This window comes from Grammomys surdaster, unplaced genomic scaffold (genome assembly GCF_004785775.1).
Source record: "Grammomys surdaster isolate TR1022 unplaced genomic scaffold, NIH_TR_1.0 278948, whole genome shotgun sequence".
NCBI lineage: Eukaryota > Metazoa > Chordata > Mammalia > Rodentia > Muridae > Grammomys > Grammomys surdaster.
This window is the reverse complement of record NW_021625343.1, coordinates 1183-8462: the sequence shown is the minus strand read 5'-3', so window position 1 is coordinate 8462 and position 7280 is coordinate 1183. Positions and strand designations below refer to the sequence as shown.

The 7280-nt window shown below is 40.4% G+C and overlaps 1 pseudogene; it reads right to left on the bottom strand.

The window, feature by feature from the left end:
- Positions 1–2233: 2233 nt before the first annotated feature.
- On the bottom strand, positions 2234–6310 carry LOC114616101 (annotated as a pseudogene).
- Positions 6311–7280: the final 970 nt, after the last annotated feature.

Below are 7280 nucleotides of genomic sequence, written 5' to 3'. Positions count from 1 at the left end.
CAAAACAAAACAAAACAAAACAAAACAAAACAAAACAAAACAAAACACAAAAAAGAAGAAAAGAAAAGAAAAAGAAAACAATTTCAACAGGTTTAACACTTATTCAACCATTGATTTATGCCAGATATCTTTCTCATCTCTATGGCTTATTTTTATGTGTGAAATAGTCAATATTTTCAGAATTATGATGGTTTGTAAATGTTAACCTGACACAAGCTGGAATTGCCTAGGAAAAGTCTTAATGAGGAATTTTCTGATCAGTTTGTCAGCAATTCTGTGAGAAATAGTCTTGATTGTTACTTAAGATGGGAAGACCCAGACCTCTGTGGATGGCCCTCATTCTGAGTTTGTAAAAATGAAGAAAGCTAGCTGGTAGGCAGCAGACAGATGGATGCATTAATTTTCCTCTACTCTTGACTGTGTGTATGGTATGACTACTTGACTGAAGCCCTTTAAATGTAACTTCTCCACATGTCATACTCTTCTATAGAATGCTAAGCCAAAATATTTTCTTATGTCTGTTGATTTTTTTTGTCAGAGTATTTTATCACAGCAACAGAAATGAAATTATGAGAAAACTTAACAATAAGTGTTCAATACAGTCACACACCATTTGTCTCCTGGAAAAATAAAAGGAGTCTACATTTTTCCTACTGAAAGAAAAAGGAGTAGAGAAGAATTAGTGGTCACATGCCTCTAGAATATCTAATGTCTAGGAGCAAGACATTAGGAGTTAGTTTCTGTTGATGTTCTACATGCCTTGCACATCTATTCTGGTCTTCTTACCTCAGTGAGATCAGTCTGCAGCCAGAATAAAGATGTCCAATACTGCTATTCTTGAACATGGGCTTGAGCTGTTGATAAAAGAGATGATGAACTAAGAGCCAAGGGACACCAGACTGAGTGGATACAGGGTGAGGCAGAGAGAGCTCTTACCAGGCTATTCAAGATCCTCTCTGTGCTGTTGAATATCTTAGATCCTTGAGATTCCATGCTCTCTGTATGGTGCAGGTTGTTTATAGTGAAATTGAGGGTGAAGAGTTCCAGAGATGGGATTGAGGCTGTAATAGAAAAGAAAAGTGTGGAGTGTAATATACTCTGTAACCTGGGGTAGCTATAGTCAAAAGGATATTTGCATTTAGATTCTATGTAACCAGGCTTCTGATCTTTTCCTCTTACAAAACTAAAACACTAAATAATCAAACAGCTCTTATTTGTCCTTCCCTAACCTGTAAGAACCACTATTGGTACTTTCTATTTTTATAGATTTACTAATCTATATCTCTGTCATGAGAGAAATCACATAGCATTTCTCTTTTTGTGAAGATATCTTCAATATTATTTTCATGTAAATATGTGTATACATGTCAGTGCATGATCACATGTGTGTTCTTTTTTTCCACATTTTAAAATTATTTTTAATTTTAAACATTTAAAAGCAAACCAAACAGAATACTATAAAGAAAATAATCAAAATTTCCATGTACACATATAATCTAGGCTCACAGAAATTCTGACTACACAGACTAAAAGTAACTATAAACAACCACTCTGGTAAACTATTCAGCAATATTATGCTTGTTTTAGAAAAACTTAACACCTTAAGAAACTGATTATTTCACAATTAGAAATTTATATGTCTGTCTTCTCTTGCTACTTTCCTACCCCCCTCCAAAAAAAAATCCATGAATTCAAATCTCCCACAGAAGCTATGATCATAAACTGTCCAGCAACTATAAAGAGGCCTAAGAAATTAACAGTCCAGTGACAAAGCAACAACAGAGACACATCTACTCAGGCAAACAACATTCTGGCTATCAGTGAATCAGAAGTAATGCTTGAGGCTCCTGCCTTAAGCTTATCAATGTCTTATTTTAAAAAACATATGTGGTGAGCTCTTCTAAATCACTGCATATTCTCAAGTGAAAAAAATTATTTTTAATGAATTATTCCTAAGCTTTACATTTCACCCATATTTTCCTTAGGTAATTTAGAAGAAATAATCTAACCAACTTTAGCCTAACATTTTTCCTGACACATTTTCACATGAAAGTTACTAAAATCATAATTTCTCACTAGTCATACGAACATTATAAACTATGGGAAGAAATCATATTCATTCTTGCTATGACCAGACAATACGCTAACAAATCTGTAAGAACGCTTGCGCATGCGTTTCCATCATGTGGATGGAGCAGCCACAACTGGGGAGTAGCATCCTCTCTCCAGTGAGCTAGCACCCATGCTTGTTCCACATAGGCACAGCCAGAGGCCCCTGTGGTGTCCTTTAAACGACGACAAACTCATCGGGGTTGCCAAATGCCTCATAGAAAACCAGCAGGTCTTGTATTGCATGCTCCTCAACCCGAATGAGAGCCAAGGGTTTCTCTTGGCTTCTCATGAGGGCAGCTTCTTGTTGCCACTCTTCTACAAAGGAAGCAAACGTGACTGGAGCCACCGCGGGAGAAGCCGCCAGGGAGGAAGACAGCCAGGGGTTGGGACTGTCTAGAAGTGGAAAATCAGAAACATGATTGGTTTCTAGTCCTGGAGTTCCATGAGTTGAACATCTTGCAACATTTAGGGCTGGAGAGTTTTCAGTTCCTTTAAAACAAACTTTTTTGACATGATCTCCTGAACCATGGCCAGTAACAGGTTTCTTTTCTTCTAGTAAAAAAAATCCTGGAATGACCTGGATGAAGGTGAGTGTAGAGATGCCCATGCATTCTTGGGGGACTTTGACGGAGCTGTCAGAACAGGTTCCACGCTGTTTGTTCTTGAATTGTTTTCTTTGGTGGTCAATGCAATGATTTTTCGTTGCTTCTGAGAAAGTTTGATTCCATGAGAAATAATTTTTCCTAAGTTTGACTTTGGTGCTGTGCCATATTTCTGTCTGTTTTCTTCTGTTTCAATGATGGTTCTAAGATCCACAACAGGAGGACTCACAGGACTGCAAGAGCCGGCAACCCAACTGGAAGAGTCTGCAGTGTCTACTCTGTTACTGGGGATGAACTGGGGAGCAGACTTAGTTGTTGGTGATTTTTCCCATGGTTTTAAATCTTCCCTAGGACATGGAGGAGGTGTACCATTCACATATGGCTTAGCTTTCCCCTCAACCTTTTCCGAATGGAATCCTGCTGTAAAGTCAGGTGACTGTAGGTCTCTGGGACTACCAACTCCTGCATAGCTTCCTTCAGAGTCTGAGGTCAATAATTCTGGAACAGACTCCACAGAATTTGTTTTTGCAGACTTTAATAATCCTGCAGACAGTGGACTCTGGATAACATCTGAAAGCTTATAGCCTCCTGAACTGTCTGAGCGCTTCCGTGGCTTCTTTTTAGCTCTTGTTTTCGCCTTCTTGAACATAGTTTCCAAGTAATTTGGTTCCATGTTTATATCTTCTTTAAAAAAGACCTCTCCGTCTTCTACTTGCATGTAGCTAATATCTGGTCCATCTTGATATTGTATAATGACTCCTCTCTCCACTGCTGGAATCAGTTTTTGGTAAAATATGGAAAGATCCTTCAAGACATCCTCACTTAAAACATCAAGAGACCTTGCTTCAAGTAAAGTTGCCATATTCAGTCCTATGAACTGTAAACATGAGAGTTTCAACTGCTCAGCATTGTACATTGCTGCAAATTCCAGCAGCATAGCAGCATTCTTAAGGGTAACGTTTTCAGTCAATGCTACTTCACAAATCTCCTTTAACCTAGTTATGAGAAGCTGATCAGCCATGACAAGAACACTACAAACAAAATCCACATTTTGAGGCTCTTTTATCACCACAGCTTCATCAGTGTAGAGGTAGTCCAAAATAACTTTCAAAATCTCAGACTGGATTGGCATTTCCAGAGCTGCACAACTGGAGGCCTCAATCCACGATCTGCTAAGCATGCTGTGGAAATACTCAAGACTTGCACAGAGCACACATTTATGACAGGGGAATTCCTTTCCATCCACAGACTTCATGGTAACATCATATAGAAAGGAACATTTTTTCTGACTTAGCTTCAGTTAATTACCAGTTTTCTTCTCAATAACATTAATTTTTTAAATTTTCAAATCTGACTCCATCTAACCTGCTACTCAAATTACTGAGGCCAAATTTCTTTGCAACATTTTGCAACATCCTTACAGGATCATCTTCCCCAACACCTTATCCCTTTTTAGAAGATTTGGGTTTGCTCTTCTGCCGTTCACTGAGTGTGTGAGCCTGGTTGCTTCTATACACCTCAAATGCTGACTTCTGTTTATCATCCACGTGGCAATTCACAGCATGCACAAGAGAATCTGGGGAGCCCTTACGGTCGTCTGCCTTTTTGTTCACGAGCATTCTTGGTTTGAAGTCATGAGTTAGGAAGTCACAGGTATCTGTGTACATGAACTGTAACAGGTATTCGAACAAGTCAGGATAAACTTTCTCCACCACAAAGAGATGGCACCCAGCAGCATCTTCATCTTTCCGGTAAACATCTGTCAGTTCTAAAGGAGAGCCATCTGAAAGAAATAACTTCTGGAAGAAGTCAGAGCACACTGCCAAAATGTATTTATGTGCAGGAAAGTGTCTATTGCCAACTTGAAAGGTCACATCGTGGAAGCTGTCCATTTCATGTGTCTCCCTCAGGAGCTTGCCAAATTCTTCAAAAAAAGATGATGAAGACACAAGTGGAATTTCATAAAGGCTTGTTTTAGGGTCTGACTGTAGGATTGCAAAGTTGCACCCACTTGGATCTGTGCTGACACTAACAGCTCTATGGGCAAAAGGAAGTTTCTCAAGTGGAATTCTTTCATACACACTATTTGTATCAGAGACACAAGACACATCTGATGAGGAATGATGGAGGTTTGGTAAAATGTCTTTCTTTTCAGAATTCTTTCTTTTGTCTTCAAACCATTTCCCTTTAAATCCTTCCCCATCCTGTGTGACAAACAGAACTTCATTTCTATTTAAAGCAATATCAGAGATTGACACCTGGAGAGGATAGGCCCATCGGCACTGTTTCAGAGAACTGCTGAGTGATCTCCAGCAAAATACCCTTCCAGCTCCATCCAGAGCAAGGGCGCACATTTTTTTTACCCCCATTTTCTGTCACATGTTCAGGATCAACCTTGTATTCCATACAACCTCCAGAGACAAGAACCTTTTTCAAGTTTAGTTGTTTAGTTGACATCTTCTTGCACTGATAGTCTGCAAGTAAGTAAATATCTCCCCTTGTGGCGACACAGACTGTGGCGCCATCACTTGCAGCTACCAATGACACAGCGATATCCTTATGATGAAGGGCAGAGACTTGGTGAGGGGTTGTGACACGCTTTTCTCCATTGAGATTCAGTAAGTGACCCAATTGTCCACCATTCAGTCCCAGTGTGTAAACAGCTTCTCGAGTCCACAGCACTGTATGAAACCTGCCTGCTGCTACTCCAATGATAGTCCTTCCTTTCAGATATTTTGTCTGTATCTGTCTGAGTACATTACAACTAGCCAGTGGAGGAATAATTCCTAACTGGTGAAACATGTTGAGACCAAATGTATAAACACATCCATCGTCAGTTAACACAACAGTGTGACTCTTGGCAGCTGCTACTTTGGAACAATTGTGACCAGATAGTCCTTCCACAAGCCTAGGAACCAAGCATGTCTGTTCATCTCCATGGCCTAACCGTCCTCCACAATCATGGCCACAGGTATAAACCTGCCCTTTCTGGGACAGAAACACTGAATGAAATTTTCAAAGCACCACCTGCTTGATATAAACCCCACTCCTGGAGAACAAGTCCAGCATCTCTGGATGATGTTTGCTATTCTGGCTTCCATGACCCAGAGTGAAGTTTGTATTATCTCCCCAAGTATAGACTTCTGTGGGGTCAGTGTTCTTAAACACAACGTGAGTTGGCCTGTCCTTCATGAGAAGATCCATCGGTGACAATCCTTCTTTATGTTGCATATACAAGCTTACGCCATGCTTCAACAGAGACCAAACGCAATCAATATGTCCATAAAAAATGCTTCTGTGCAGTGCTGTCCAGCCTGACTCCTGGTCTTTCACCAGCAAATCCACTCCTTTCTCAATAAGGCAATCTAATACACCTTTCTTCCCACAGGAGGAAACCAGGTGGAGTGCATTCCTGCCAAAGGCATCCTCGACAGTTGCAATATTGTAGCAGTAGCTGAAGAGGAAGGTCTTGATCTGGTTCTCACTCCCCTTTGTCACCACAGAAAGGACATCCAGAGCATGCTTCGGGGCTTAGCATTTTGACGTGCAGTCGGGGGGTGGCTGAATATATCCTAATTGTTTTATATTGCTTACTCCTTCAGAATAGTCACCAAAGTAAATTTTAAAAGTGAAAAAGCCAGGACACAAAGATACTATTCAGGAAGAATTATCAAGAAGATATGGCCCTTTGGGGATTATAATTTAAGTAGTCACAATAATTATATAAAACTATATATCTCTGTATAATCTTTTGGCATTTAAATCAAAAATTTATAAATAATTCTATAAAGTTCATATCAAATACAAGTTCTTCATTAAAAAATCCCAGTTTATAAATTATTCCTGGAGTCAAGCACCAAGGGGGAGTGAGGAGGGGAACTCCCCCTCCACACTGTCTGAGCCTTTCAAATAGCCATAATTTTGAGGATGACCAGTCGCTAGATGAAGGTGCGCTGGCGGTCTCCGCGGGACAGGTGCGCAGCTGCAGGGACTCATCCTCAGTGAAAGCTAACGGGCAACGAAGGGAGCCAGGAGCTGGGATGCCCGAGTCAGCTCCGGAGGCAGCTGCAGCGAAAGCGACAGCCACGACTGTCCCACATGTATGTTCTTATGTATGAAGGCCATAGAAACAATCTTGGGTATCACCTTCATGAATAACATCTACTTCCCTTGGCATAGAGGCTATCATTGGGCTAGAGCCCATCACTTATACCACACGAGCTGTCCAGTGCAGTCCATGGTTCTGTGTATCTCTGCCTCAAGGCACTAGAATTACAAGTGGTATCTACCATACCTGGCAATTTTACATTTGTTTTAGGAATCGAATTCATCTCCTCATCGTTGCAAGGCAAGTGCTTTATTGAACTACCACCCCATCCCTGAATTTGTTTTTCACACACTGACCACTATACCCTTCAGTTCTTACCTAGCATCCTTGTAGGTCTGACCTATTTAAAGGGCTAGAAAAGCGTTTAAAGTCATGGACCACCTACAGGTTTCATAATGAAGTTTAGAAAACAGCTTTGACTATTGGGTCTTATGTCTAATAATACGCAGAAAAGTGAG